Raw genomic sequence first — 14005 nt, forward strand, 5'->3', positions numbered from 1 at the left:
GGAAGAGCATGAGTGCAATTCTCCCCTTCCTTCACCATTTCCACCCCAAAGCCCACTTTAGATAACAGCAGCACTCTGAGGCTACTGCTGGGGAAAGAGGCCAGATCACTGCAATCCCTTGTCTTTCAGGATATTTTTATAATAGTCTGGGAATATACTGAAGCCTTTATGCACAAAGCAAATTTTGCTTCACTTTCTAGTGAAGTATTCCACACTGTAGGACATACTTTTGCTCTATAAGCTTCAGGCTCATGTAAGAGGAAAAGCCATCAAGCAGGGACTCTTCAACAGAAAAGAGGAACAGAGCCATCATAGCCACAGAGTCCCTGAGAGTTGAACGAGTAAGCAGCGTGGCCTAGTGGAAAGATCATGGGCCTGGGAGTCAGAGGATCTGCGTTCTAATTCTAGCTCCACCACTTTTCTGCTGTGTGACCTTGGAAGAGTCACTTCACTTCACTGTGCCTCAGTTCCTTCATCTTTAAAATGGGGAATGTTAGCCCAGTGTAGGACAGGAACTGTGACTGACCCAAATAGGTTGTATCGACTCCAGTGCTTAGTAAGATGCCTGTCACAAAAGAAGTGCTTAATAAGTACCATAAAAAATTTAAAAAGAGGAGAAATGTTCCAGGTAGCAGGAAGACCACAGCAGCAACATGGAATCTGAGCATATTGGATGTATAGAGGACACCCATTTCATTTGTAATTTTTTTGCACTATAACAAGGGCTTAGTTTTAGGTTTCATTTGCTATATTGATGTTTCTTCCACATAAATACGCTTATAAGAGTGGCATGTTACACTTAGGTGAATTTTTGTGATTGGCTTTACACATTTCAAATCCATGAATTGAAAAGTCATTTTCAGAAGCTACAACTGCTCTTTAGAAATATTCCCAAGGTTTCAGCAATTTTTCAGGGAGACTGGCTACACACTATTATCCAACCAGTGAATTCAGGCACCCAATTATTTAGGATTTTCAACAGAGGCATCCTCTAGAGAAAAATACCCTGCAGAATCCAAAGTCAATGAGAATGAGCTCCAAATAGATTTGTATTGCCCAAAGAGCAGTAACTAATGTTTTCCTATTTGTCAAGAGACTTTCAACTTCCCACTTTGTATTTATATTTAAATGTTACCAACTCTAGTGAAAAATGTAAAGTGTGTGATTAAAGTAATAAAATATCAAAGTAAATAGTCTAAAACAATGCTTACATAGAATCGATTACAGAAAATGTACCTGCAGAAAATATTGATATATTCAAGAGTTTCGTTAATTCTTGGATAGCAGATCCATAATGGGCTATGAGAGAGAGAAAGAGAGAGATGAGTACATCCTTAATAATTAAACCATTCTTCTAGGTATCTCTTCATGTCTTTCATGAGAAGCAGCATAACCTAGTGGATAGAACAGAGACCTATGAGTCAGAAGGTCATGGGTTCTAATGCTGGCTCTGCCATTTCTCTGCTGTGCGACCTTGGGCAAGTCACTTCACTTCTCTGTGCCCAAGTTACCTCATCTGTAAAATGGGGATTGAGACCAAGAGCCCCACGTTGAACAGGGACTTTGACCAACCCTATTTGCTTAGACTTGTTCATTCCAAGCGCTTAGTACAGTTCTCTGCACATAGTAAGCGCTCAATAAATACTATAGAAAAATCTACCCCATCACTTAATAAAGCATATGGCACCTAGTATATAGCACTTAACAAATAGCATAATTATTGTTATTATTATTATGTCTATGCCAATTCATCAACCAATTGATGGTATTTATTGAGTGCTTACTATGTGCTGAGCACTGTAATGCCAGAGACAGAATGTTTAAACTGGATGAATCATTGGCCTGGCAGAGGAAGGCATTTTTTTTCTTATGTTCAGGGGAGCGAATGTGAACCAGTACATATTTTCCACACAGTTAACCATATTTGGAAATTTTGTGGAATCCTTCATTTGGTGTTATTTACTCCCAGGTAGAATCACCATTACCCCTGTTTTCCACTCAAGAAACTGTGGTACAGAAAGGACCAGATTTAACTCAGAATCACAAGCAAATATACAACTAGATATTTCCCGCATCAATCAGTAGTGAATAGAGAAGGCAATAAAACTGTATTGTTTCATACCTGAACCATAACTGTGTAGATGTTTAAAAGGGAACAAATCATTACTAAAATAAAGCCATCACATTTGTAACTTAAACTGATATCCTGTATTTTATTCAGCTAACAAATAATCATAAATTTTGCATTTCTTATAGCAAAGTGGAGTTCTGATAGAGAAGAGGAGTACAGCAGTCACAGAATTTATAAAGTGAACAGTAAGTACTTAGAATGAATGATAATGTCAACAAAACACTTACCAATGTGCTGCACCCAGCAAAGTTTCATTTTTTATCTTTTCTTTAGCTAGAATAAGAAATCTGTGCAGTAAGCAATTGAAGTTTTTTCTTAAAACTCAATTTCATTTTCTAAAGTGCATCATGGATCATTTACCTTGTAATCCTCTTAGTCTTGCAAAAGATAATCCTTATGATATATCTTTGTGGCAACTCACATACAACATTTGGCTATTAACGTCTTTGAGTATTTTTACCATAAATTCATTGTATATGATTACTAGAATTTCAGAAAAAATAAAAATAAAGTCAAACTTGGTCAGGTTTAGGGCTTTACTCTAGTTGAAATGATTAGCTGTTGAGGTTAACAGTATTCAATTAACTTACTAGGAAATTTATATGCTTGTTGCTGTTTATCAGTTTATAGTCATTAACTGACCAACACAAAGAGCCTACAGAGTCACTTATAAGATAAAAACAAGCAGGTCTTTCATAATGATTAATATTTCATTTTAGTCTTTTATATGAATCAAGATATTAAGACACACTGGGGACTTCAGGATGTAAATTCTGCAGAAAAAAAATATTTGATGTTTTAAGGGATTTCTTGCTGAAATGTTCAAAATAAATAATAGTGATCTAATACAATTTACCAGATAGAAAGAAGTATAATTAATATAGTATGGTGGAATTATAAAGGACATTTGGTTGAAGGCAGGTCCACATTTTTTTCCAATCCCTGGCATAGTAATTGAGATAATGGGAAGTCGTAATCCATAGAGTAGCTGATAGTATATCATTTTCCATATGTGGACATTGTGAATTTGCATCATACATTTATTTGCAAGAGAAATCAACTCTTTTATAAAAGTCATAGGAAAAAAATCATAGTAATAAAAAATGTTTGACTGAACATCTATTAATAATATCCAAGTATTTACTTAAGTTGAAGTGAACAAAAACAGAAGGAGTATAATTCATTCATTTAATTGTATTTAGTGAGCACTTAATGTGTGCAGAGCACTGTACTGAGCACTTGAGAGAATACAATACAACAATAAACAGACACATTCTCTGCCCACGGTGAGCATACAGTCTAGAATAGGGGATAATAAAAATGGTATTTCTTAAGCACTTACTATGTGCCAGGCATTGTTCTAAGCATTGGGGTAGATAGAAAACAACTGGGTTAGACACAGACCCTGTCCCACATAAGGCTTCCAGTCTTAATTCTCATTTTACAGGTGAGGGAACTGAGGTACAGAGAAGTTAAGTGGCTTGCCCAAGATCACTCATTAGACAAGTGGCATAGCTGGGATTAGAACCCATGACCTTCTGATTCCCATCCCTGTGCTCTGTCCACTAGGCAATTGCTATAATGTGATTATGTTTTTGTTTATTTTCCAGAATCTGTTTAAATTTGGGTTTACACTGAAATTTCTTTAGGTCAGAAGCATTTAAAACTGCAACTTATTATAAAATGCAAACTGCCACAGTTTTATTATACCCTTGGCCATTTGTTCTATATACATTTTAATTTAACAGGAGCAGAGATAAGCAGACAGCCTTTCCTCCACTCTCTGTGAGATCAAGTCCAGTTTGCCTAACACTCAAAACTCTCTTCACTTAGTTGTCAAAGGCTGTCTGTCAAGGTCCACAAAGAATACGTGTTTCAAGCCTCCTACTTTCTTTTCCTTTCAACGATTTCATTAATATATGAGCATTTCATGTACTATATTAAACAATCATATCTAAGTTAAAGTGGTCAATTATACGCTTAAAAAGTCAGTGATACCTTTTCAGTCCTCAAGAATTTCTTTGGGGGCAAAAAATCATCAGAGTATTGTGCTGGTTATTCTGGTATGACTACATAAACTAGATTGAAAGACTTTCATCATTCTATTCTTTGCATGAACTACTAATAGAGCTGTTCTTTATGGCAATGGGGATGAACACTGCTCAGCACTGGCTCTGCAGCAAGTTATTGGCAATGAAACGTCTAAAATCAAATCATCTATAAATAGGCCATTGATGGTTTGATCACTGAAATTTAAATAGTCACTCAGACACCGTGTCCAGACAGTCTGTCAGGGAAGAACAGACTGTGTCTGGACCCAATCTGGCAAGTCAGAAAATTGAACCTGTCTTACCCAAAATGATCAGGGGATTGAACAGTTCCCACATGAGAATAGACTGGAAAGATTAAAGCTCCTCAGTCTGGAAAGAACAGAGGTTGAGAGAAGAGAAAAGTTGAAAAATCATGAAGGATATGGCTAGGACGAAATTACGACGTGGTTCACCAAATCCTGAAAGAACAGGACAAAGGAGCACTTTGTGATCTTGAGGGTGGTAGGTTCAAAGCAGACAAAAGGAAACTTCACCCAGTGGGTAGAAGTATGTCAAATTGATTATCCTGGGAAGCTGGACAGGTCAAAAATGTCAAAAAATATCAAGAAAGGTTCAAGAAAGTGAATTTATTGGTGACATTTTGGGTGGCTGGAGGCAAGGTTACAATCTAGGGAAAAAAGTTAAGGATATTAAAATATATAGACATAAGTCATTGGAGGACAACTGGAAATTGCACCTCTGAAAGTATCCTATCATGGCATTTCTTGTGCTCTTAGAATTTCTGTTGATATTTTCTCCTCAAATGTCCTTGTTCCCATCTCCTTGTCCCCTACATCTTTTTGGTTCCTCTTTTACCCCTCTTTCTCCCATTGTGCTGTCTCCTTTTCTCCTTCATGACCTGGCCTCTATTCTCTCCTCTTAACAGTCTCTGCTACTGTAGAAACACCCAGGAACCTCCCTAATGATTCTCCTAATTACTATCTCCATCCTAAAGAAGAGCTTTAGCATCATCATCACCACCATCTTCAGAGCATTTTTTGAATGCCTACTGATTGTAGTTTCCAGGCTCTAAGCCCCTTGAGGGCAGGGATGATGTAAATCATCTAGTCATTCTATTTTACTCTCTCAAGTACTTAGTACAGTGCTCACACACAGTAAGCACTCAACAAATGCTCCTGATTTGATTGCCATGGGATCTGCCCTCAAGTAACTTGCCACCTACAAAATATCAACATGGGAATGAAAAAAACTCATTCCCACAAGGACCAAGGCAAAATATATTGAGGAAAGGGTATTCCTATAGAACCCATAGCATCTATGCACCTCAGAGATGTGGACATCAGGCTCAGTAAATAAAATTAAATGAATGGATTATATTCCTCTGTTTTTGTTCACCTCAACTCAAATAAATACTTGGACATTATTATAGATGTTCAGTCAAAAGTTTTTTTTTATTCCTATGATTTTTTTTTTCCCTATCTTTTATAAAACAATGGATTTCTCTTGCAAATAAATGTATGAATAAATGTAGGACACTATCCTTGGGCCTGAGATTGAACCATACTGCCTTAGAGTAGCAACATGTAAAACTTGGACCCCATTTCTCATATAAATGAGACCCACTCATTTTTATTTTATTGTTTTAGAATGTTAGCGAATGTTTCTTCCAATTAAGTAGTACCGCTCTCAAGACTGAATCTCCTCTTCTTTCTGTGAATGATATATGCACAGAAAGAGAAGATTAAAAACTAGTTAAGACGCTTCTGGCAGTGTCCTATTTCCCCAACTCCGGAATGGAGTTCCTTTTATACTTACAATGGCTCAGAAGGGAGCTCACCTCGAGAGTGGTTCAATGGTGTGAGAGAACTTTTTTTTTTTTTAATTGATGGAGACTAATCAAGTCCACACAAGAACAATGACAGATCATCTCCTGGTTACAAGGTAGGCCAGGAAGTGAATCTCAAACATTGATTCCCTGAAATGGTAGCAGATTGGTATGGGCCACAGGGAGAGACTCTTTTTCCTGTCTATTTTAAGAAATATCTATGACACTTTCTTTAACATGTGGTCCCCAGAAGAGTTGAGTTAGTCACCTCTGGCTTAAAGACATGCCTGACTTCAGGTTTAGCGGAAGGTAACGCCAAGGTATGAAGTTTCATTGAAGGTGAGCAAAGTAGATAATTCGGTGAAAAACAAGATTTGCCTGTTTCTATTGGCTTGTGGAGGGATTATAAAAAGCATGAAATATGGATGAGTTGTTGCAATTTCTATTTGAAGTTTAACCTGACAAAGGATAGGGTTTTTTTTTACACTGGAAAAAATGCAAACAAGTCAATTATAATTTTACTTCAAAGCTAAGGTTCAGGCAGGGGTCAGTCATTCAGTTCTTTGATCAAGATGTACAGAGATTTTGTGGGCTGCATTTAGAGTCTGGGGAAAAAAATCATCCACAAATTGAATTACACAAAGAAAAGTGTGCACTCATATTTCTGGTAAATATTAAAATTCCTCATTTCTTTTATTTTTCTATACCTAGTCTGTGGGTATAACTGCTGCTCCCTTCTCTGAGGCTTTGACAAGTTTCATCTCTACATAGACTATGCTATGCAGTAACAAAAAATGCCTGAATTACATGCTCCAGGCTACAATTATAAGGAGTTCATTATTTTGTGGTCTCAAATTGGAGCCCTAAGTTTTATGATATTTTTTTTCAGGGATTCTTTTCCCTCATGCTTATATTGACCATTATTGTGGATGGTCAGTGTGGGGCAGATTGCAGAATTCCAGGGGTCAGGGGTTATGGACAAAAAGTTGTAGGGATGGGAGGAAGTCAGGCAAGAGGACACTCAGGCAGGGGTGACTTGGAGAGACAGAAAACCAGACTCCGATGAAGAGATAAATGAAAATGGAATGAGAGATAGAAAGCAAGAGACACATCTTACCACTTCTCCAGATCCTCCAATGGCTATTCATATCATTTGGCATCAAGAAGTAAGCCCTCTGTAAATACTATTGATTAATTGATGTTTTTTGTTGTTGTCAAAGTTGTCACACCCCTTCCATCTCTGACAGGGCGGGGTTTTAGAGATGGAACTCAGGATTAGGTCTGGAGACTTAATAATAGAATGGAAGCATCCTGAACCATGCTTTATAACCACAATTTATCACTATATTTAAAATATAAGTATTTTCCAAAAGCAAATTCTAAATAAATAAGCTGTAATGAAACTATAACCATCACACAATTAATTGAAACAGGGTAACAGGTTATAATCGTCACCATCAATAGTATTTATTGAACACTTTACCTTCTACAGAGCACTGTACTAAGTGCTTGAGGGAGTACAATACAACAGAATTCATAAACATGTTCCCTGCCTACAATGAGTTTACAGTCTTGTGTCCTAGTTACTTTGATTTCAAGATAATTATTATCACTTTAGAATGAATTTGGGGACTTTCATTGTTATTAATATTCATCATATTACATGAAATATCCTCATCTTTGGATTAATAACAGTAATTGTGGTATTTGTTAGGCATTACTCTCTGCCAAGCATTGTATTAAGCATTGGGGTGGGTACAGAAGCAAATCAGTTTGAACACAGACCACATCCCACATAAGGCTCACTTTCTTAATCCCCCTTTTACAGAAGAGAAGAGAAGTTAAGTGACTTGTCAAGGTCACACAGCAGACAAGTTGGCAGAGCTGGGATTAGAACCCAGGTCCTTCTGGCAACCGGGTCCATGCTCTATCCATTAGGATATGCTGCTGCATATTTTCATTTGTCTGAAGCAATTCATCAGTCAATCAGTAGTAGCATTTGTTGAAGATTTATAGCATATGAAGCACTGTGGGAACTCATGTAATTCCACGCAATCCATGTTCTCCATGGGACTCACAATCTAAAAGGATAAATCACAAACACTAGGAACAGTAGCAGGCAAAACTGAACAAAATAAGCACATCCTTAGGGCTCTTGTCCGACCCCTGACCAACTCTTCCAACTTTCCATGTGGCTCAGTGGAAGGAGCCAGGGCTTGGGAGTCAGAGGTCATGGGTTCAAATTCCGGCTCTGTCACTTGTCAACTGTGTGACTGTGGGCAAGTCACTTAAGTTCTCTGTGCCTCAATTACCTCATTTGAAAAATGGGGATTAATTGTGAGCCTCATGTGGGACAACCTGATTACCCTATATCTACCCCAGCGCTTAGAACAGTGCTCTGACATAGTAAGCGCTTTACAAATACCAACAAATACTTTCCCAACAATAATTAACTGCTGGAATGTTAAGACCTTTCCATTCTAAGGTCTGGCCCCCTCATTCAATCGTTCAATCGTATTTATTGAATGCTTACTGTGTGCAAAGCACAGTACTAAGAGCTTATTGTACTTCCCCCCCGATGTCCAGGCCCATGTCAACTGATGCATCCTAGGAGTCCCAATGGACTCGTTTAACAAATGGCTTCCAGAGTGCTCAGAGGCACCAAAATTGACCTCTGGCTTCAGTTAGTAAATCAGCCAGTTTAACAGTACATTTTGAGTGCCCATGTGGGCAGATAATTGCACTAGAACTTTGGCAAGGGTGGATGTATTACCACCACAAGATGTTCCCACCGGTGGACTGACCAGATTGCTCTGCGCAAGTCTCCATAGGCATCTGAGCCTGCAAAGAATGCAGTTAGAAATCCCTGGACCCTGTAGATCTAAAATTTATAGACACTCCAGGAGCTGAGCATTAAAGGTTGCTGACTGCATCCATAGCAGGCCCGGTTCAATTAGGAGCTGCAGTGGATAAGGTCTAACTATTTCTGCCTTTGAAATCCTCCCTTGCAGAAGGAGTTGCTGACCCCATGTGGGAAAGGAACTGTGTCCATCCTGATTAGTGCAGTGCTTAGCACTTAGACTCTGAGCTCCATGTGGGACAGGGACTGTGTCCAACCTATTTAACTTGTATCTTCTCCAGTGCTTAGAACAGTGCTGGATGTATAGAAAGCCAAATAATTCCTCAGTCTGGCATAGCTGATGACTTACAAATGCAGACTTGCTTTAAAGGAGCTTCAGTTCAAGGAGAGATTCATGCCAACACCTCAACCTTCATCTGTCCCAACCACGAAGCAGTGTGGCCCAATAGATAGAGCAGAGGCCAGGGAGTCAGAAAGACCTGTGTTCTAACTCTGGCTGCCGCTTGTCTGCTGTGTGATCTTGGAAATGTCACTTTACTTCTCTGTGCCTCAGTTACCTCATCTGTAAAATGAGGATTAAGACTGTGAGTCCCATGTGCATCATGGATAGTGTCCATGGATAGTGTCCATCCTGATTATCTTGTAAATACCCCAGCCCTTAGTACAGTACCTGGCACATAATAAGCCCTTAACAATTATCTTTAAAAAACAAAACACCAACAAAAAGATACCTCATCTTCACACTATCAACACTCACTTTGCTCCTCTAAAGCCAACCTACTCACTGTACCTTGATCTCAACTATCATGGGAGAGACCCCTCACCTGTATCCTGCCTCGGGCCTGGAAGTCCCACTCCCTTGATATTTGACAGATGATCATTTTCCCCACCGTCAAAGACTTATTAAAATCACATCTCTTCGAAGCAGTCTTCCCCAGCTAAAGCCCTCATTTTTCCTACTCCCTCCCCCTTCTGTGTCACCCTTAAACTTGGATTTGTACCCTTTATTCAGCCCAACCTCAGCCCCACACCACCTATGAAATATCTGTAATTTATTTAAATGTCTGTCCCCCCTCCAAACCATAAATTCCCTCGTGGACAGGGAATCTGTCTACCATCTCTGTTGTACTCTCACAAGTGCTTAGCACAGTGCTCTGTGCATAGTAAGTGCTTAGTAACTACAGTTGATTGAGTGATTGACTGAATTACAAGCCACAGTAATACCCAGGCATAATTAAGATGAATGCCCAAATATTCAGGGTTACTGGAGTTGCTTTGTGCCTCTTTTCCAATCCTACTACCTCTCCCTGTAAATTAATACTGATACTGTCAAAGAACAGTCAACCAGAGGAAAAAGAAGAGAGGTGTGAGATTCTGGAAAACCCCAAACTGAATAAACAGCCATTGGATAATAATGTTGGTGTTTGTTAAGTGCTTATTATGTGCAGAGCACTGTTCTAAGCGCTGGGGTAGTTACAGGGGAATCAGGTTGTCCGTAATCAGGTTGTCCCACGTGAGGCTCACAGTCTTCATCCCCATTTTACAGAGGAGGTAAGTGAGGCACAAAGAAGTTAAGTGACTTGCCCACAGTCACACAGCTGACAAGTGGCAGAGCCAGGATTCGAACCCATGACCTCTGACTCCCAAGCCCGGGCTCTTTCCACTGAGCCATGCTGCTTCCCTATTTGGATAAGAAAGAGTTACCAGGACAAGAACAACTCTAATTCAAGCAAGCAGGCTTTGTTAGCATTCAGGTATAACGCTTGGTCAGGGAGAGTGTGATCCTCGTGCTATTTAAAATAATTATTTTCCATCATATTCTGGATAATTTTCTCAAGCCCATGGTTCTTGAGATTTCCGGTAGTGGGCAAATTTCTTAGTAGTGTTATGCCTTTTGTTATTCAGTACCTTGTTTGTTTGGGAGATAGAACTGGTGCCCTATTGCTTCAGATGTTTTTTAACAGAAACCACATACCGAGTTTGCCTCCATTGGCTTTTCAGTGTTCTGTTACAAATAGCTTGCATGTACAATTTGATCTTGAATGGCACAGAAGGATCCCCACTGGGCAAGAAGTTAGACCAGCCTTTAGCCACGGGGTGGTGAGTGTTTATTATCCATCTGAAAATCACCCAGTCATCCTGTGATGCATCCACATAAAGGTTTGGGCTTGTTTCTTTTTTTTTTTTCCTATGCTGCTCTCATTTCATTGTGTCTCCTTTTTAGAGATGTCATTGATTCCTTTACTGTTTGTAGGTTATTCAAGAAAGTCACCTGCTAGCAAAAACTTGGGAAAAAAAAACTTAGCTCTGTTGACTTTATACACCTCAACTTTAATGTATTTTGGCTCTAGGCTTTTGAAATTTTATAAGTGCAGAAAATATTTGTGATTTTTTTATTAATTCTCAATATTGAGCCTGAGAATTTTTATGCCAAAGGAACTTACAATTGGCATTTATATGTGAGAAGTATTGAATACAGTATTGTTAAATGTAGAACTGTGCTACAGCATGACAGAACTTCTCGTCTTCCCACCCAAACCTTCTCCTACCTCTGACTTTCCCACCATCATCCATCTATACCTCCATTCTCCCTGTCTCACAACCCGGTTGTAACCTAGGCGTTATCCTCAACCCGTCTCTCTTAACCCACTCATTCAACCTGCCGTGTTCACAGCACCTCTAGAAGCTGTCCTGTCCTCTCCACCCAAACTGCTTCCACACTGATAGATCAATCAATGGTATTTATTGAGCACTTTCTGTGAGCAGAGCACTGTATTCAGAGCTTGGGAGGGTTCAATCCAAGAAAGGTGGTAGACATGTTTCCTGTTTATAAGGAGCTTAACCCCTCGAGGCCCTGATCTTATCTAGTTTTGACTACTGCAACAATCAATTAGCATCCTCCTCTCTGACCTCCCTGCTTCCTGTCTCTCCCCACTCCAGTCTGTACTTTTCTAGACTGAAAGCTTGTAGTGTGCGGGGAACATGTCTGCTAATTCTGTTGTATTGTTCTGGCCCAAGCACTTAGTACAGTGCTCTCCACATTGTACGTGCCCAATAAATACCATTCATTCAATAGTATTTATTGAGCGCTTACTATGTGCAGAGTACTGTACTAAGCGCTTGGAATGAACAAGTCGGCAACAGATAGAGACAGTCCCTCCCGTTTGATGGGCTTACAGTCTAATCGAGGGAGACGGACAGACGAGAATGATGGCAATAAATAGAGTCGAGGGGAAGAACATCTCGTAAAAACAATGGCAACTAAATAGAATCAAGGCGATGTACATTTCATTAACAAAATAAATAGGGGAATGAAAATATATACAGTTGAGCGGACGAGTACAGTGCCGAGGGGATGGGAAGGGAGAGGGGGAGGAGCAGAGGGAAAGGGGGAAAAGAGGGTTTAGCTGCGGAGAGGTGAAGGGGGGGTGGTAGAGGGAGTAGAGGGAGAAGGGGAGCTCAGTCTGGGAAGGCCTCTTGGAGGAGGTGAGTTTTAAGTAGGGTTTTGAAGAGGGAAAGAGAATCAGTTTGGCGGAGGTGAGGAGGGAGGGCGTTCCAGGACCGTGGGAGGACGTGGCCCGGGGGTCGACGGCGGGATGGGCGAGACCGAGGGACGGTGAGGAGGTGGGGCGGCGGAGGAGCGGAGCGTGCGGGGTGGGCGGTAGAAAGAGAGAAGGGAAGAGAGGTAGGAAGGGGCAAGGTGATGGAGAGCCTTGAAGCCTAGAGTGAGGAGTTTTTGTTTGGAGCGGGGGTTGATAGGCAACCACTGGAGGTGTTTAAGAAGGGGAGTGACAGGCCCAGATCGTTTCTGCAGGAAGATGAGCCGGGCAGCGGAGTGAAGAATAGACCGGAGCGGGGCGAGAGAGGAGGAAGGGAGGTCAGAGAGAAGGCTGACACAGTAGTCTAGCCGGGATATAACGAGAGCCCGTAGCAGTAAGGTAGCCGTTTGGGTGGAGAGGAAAGGGCGGATCTTGGCGATATTGTAGAGGTGAAACCGGCAGGTCTCAGTAACGGATAGGATGTGTGGGGTGAACGAGAGAGACGAGTCAAGGATGACACCGAGGTTGTGGGCCCGAGAGACGGGAAGGATGGTCGTGCCATCCACGGTGATAGAGAAGTCTGGGAGAGGACCGGGTTTGGGAGGGAAGATGAGGAGCTCAGTCTTGCTCATGTTGAGTTTTAGGTGGCGGGCCGACATACCACTGATTGATTGATTGATTCGGTGCTGCCTGGATCATTTTTCTATAGCCTTAGATATCCCAAATCCAACTCATTTACCTCAACAGAAGCCCCTTACTGTTGGTTTTAAAGCATTCAATCAGCTTTCCTTCTGCTATCTTATTTCACTGATCTCCTACTACAATCTAACCCTCACACTTTACTCCTCTAACACCGATCTACTCCTTGTACCTTGATCCCATCTTTCTTGCCACTGGCCTCTTGGTCACATTGCTTCCCCTGTCCTGGAACACCCTCCTTATTCATATAATAATAATAATTAATAATTAGGGCATTTGTTAAGTGCTTACTATGTGGCAGGCACTATATTAAGCACTGGGGTAGATACAAGCAAATCAGGTTGGACACAGTCTCACATGGGGCTCACAGTCTCAATCCCCATTTTACAGATGAGGTAACAGGCCCAGAGAAATTAAGTGACTTATCCAAGATCACAAAACAGAGATGTGGTGGAGCCACCCGTACCTCATGACCCTCAGGCTCGTGCTCTAAAGCTATGTCATGCAACCCTTACTCCTGCATCCCTAACCACTGTACCCCCATCCAGCACAACAAGCATCCTTAAACTCTGCCATATTCTCTATCTGTAATTTATTTTAATGTTGTCTCCCACTCTAGACTATAAGCTCCTTGTGGGCAGGTATCGTTTCCCCATTCTATATCGTATTCTCCCAGGTGCTTAGTTCAGTGCTGTGCACACAATAATTGCTCAATAAATACCAGTGATTGATAGATTAACTAAGTAGTTTTTAACAGGTATAATGCATATATGTTCATGACTGTATTTCATTATCTAAAGTAAAATTATATTTTAGTCCGGATATGGATCTTTGTAATTCAGTTCCATGGAATGAAAATTGGCCTTAATTATTTGGGGAACATGATTTTACTTCATGACT

General features: G+C 40.5%; 1 protein-coding gene across 3 annotated transcripts in view; it reads left to right on the top strand.

The window, feature by feature from the left end:
• The window catches only part of SYT1 (synaptotagmin 1), a 656933-nt gene that overhangs the window by 262494 nt on the left and 380434 nt on the right, over window positions 1-14005 (top strand). For 2 of the 3 annotated variants that reach the window (XM_007666337.4, XM_007666335.3), the window contains exon 3: window positions 2257-2316. The exons of the other annotated variant lie outside the window; for it this stretch is intronic. The gene's annotated coding sequence lies outside the window, so the exon portion shown is untranslated. The remainder of the gene's footprint in view (window positions 1-2256; window positions 2317-14005) is intronic. 3 annotated transcript variants of the gene reach the window in all.

This window comes from Ornithorhynchus anatinus, chromosome 14, assembly GCF_004115215.2.
Source record: "Ornithorhynchus anatinus isolate Pmale09 chromosome 14, mOrnAna1.pri.v4, whole genome shotgun sequence".
NCBI lineage: Eukaryota > Metazoa > Chordata > Mammalia > Monotremata > Ornithorhynchidae > Ornithorhynchus > Ornithorhynchus anatinus.